Source organism: Otolemur garnettii, unplaced genomic scaffold (assembly GCF_000181295.1).
Source record: "Otolemur garnettii isolate 467f Iridium unplaced genomic scaffold, OtoGar3 scaffold00023, whole genome shotgun sequence".
NCBI lineage: Eukaryota > Metazoa > Chordata > Mammalia > Primates > Galagidae > Otolemur > Otolemur garnettii.
Genome location: NW_003852418.1, coordinates 3,609,000 through 3,610,528, shown reverse-complemented (window position 1 = coordinate 3,610,528; position 1,529 = coordinate 3,609,000).

Below are 1,529 nucleotides of genomic sequence, written 5' to 3'. Positions count from 1 at the left end.
GAGTGCTGTGGCATCACAGCTCACAGCAACCTCCAAGTCCTGGGCTCAAGCGAGTCTCCTGCCTCAGCCTCCCAAGTAGCTGGGACTACAGGCGCCCGCCACAATGCCCAGCTATTTATTTTTGGTTGCAGCCGTCATTGTTGTTTTGGCGGGCCCAGGCTGGATTCTAACTCACCACCTTAGGTGTATGTGGCTGGCATCCTAGCCACTTAAGCCACAGGCGCTGAGCCCTGATAGGAATTCTATTTCCATGTTTGTCCTTACTGTATTTTCCAAAATGTCTATAATAACCATAGAATACTTTTCTTTTGGCTAAAGACACAGTAAACGCTATCATGGAAAAAAACAAACAAACTTGGTTTAATAGGGAAATTTCCATGTAAGATGGAGTTGTAAGCATTGGCATCCAACATCATATCTCTCCTCCAGGCACTCACTACTCCAAGATTCCCAGTGGTACATCTAAGGGATTATAAAAACAATGTGACATCTGCTGGAACTAGGAATGTCTTCCATCTTTGTCTAAAATCCAAGTATTTCTGATAGATGTAATATCTAAGGTAGTTACCCATGCTTCCATGCTTTCTCCGGTGGAAAAGAAAAGCTATGTGTAAGGGACTGTTACAGTACTCACTAAAGGCCCAACTATACCTGCCAAATACACAGGTGCATGGGGCATCAGGAGCAAAACCGGCTCTTACAAGTGTGCTAGAAAACAATCTACCTTGACAAGCTGCACTGAGAGGGAAGCCATGGAGTACTGGGCAGCAACTGTGGCTCAAAGGAGTAGGGCACTGGCCCCATATGCCGGAGGTGGCAGGTTCAAACCCAGCCCTGGCCAACAATTGCCAAAAAGAAAAAAAAAGGAATTCTTTCACTTGGGAGTCAGAACTGTTCTCTTCTATACCACCTAGAGAGCCTGTTGAGTTTCTCAGCCTCAAAACATAAAAGGCACAGTACAAATTGCTTGCTTTGAAATTTAGAAACAAATTTTATTTAAGATCTGAAATACAATTCCTAAAATATCAACTTCTCCAGAAAACCGTGGCTACACAATAATGCATTGCCTCTATCATGTTAGAACATGCATTAGACTCGAATACAAAAACCATAAAACAAATCACCATCCTTCAACATTTTGAGCAAAGATGAGGGCCTAGTTTCTTGCTGGCTTCTTTGCTGGCTGTCATCCCCAGGTTAGCTTAATTCCTTGACACGTGGTCCTTTCTTTAGGCAGCACATAATATGCAGCTTGGTTCTTTAAATCCCATAAAGGAGTGAGTCTTAGCAAGATTGGCATTACAATCTGATATATTATAGTCATGTAAACGCAATCAAATACATATATTTACATTTGTAGTATTGTATTGCTTAGAAACAAGGCAGAGATCCTGCTCACATTCAAGGGAAGAGGATCATATGGTGGCTTGGACACCAAGAGGTAGGGATGGTGGGGACTGAGTGTGTGTACCACACATTCAGTTGCATGGGAGGAGCCTGGGGTCTCACTGCTCTGAGAGTGGATCTTT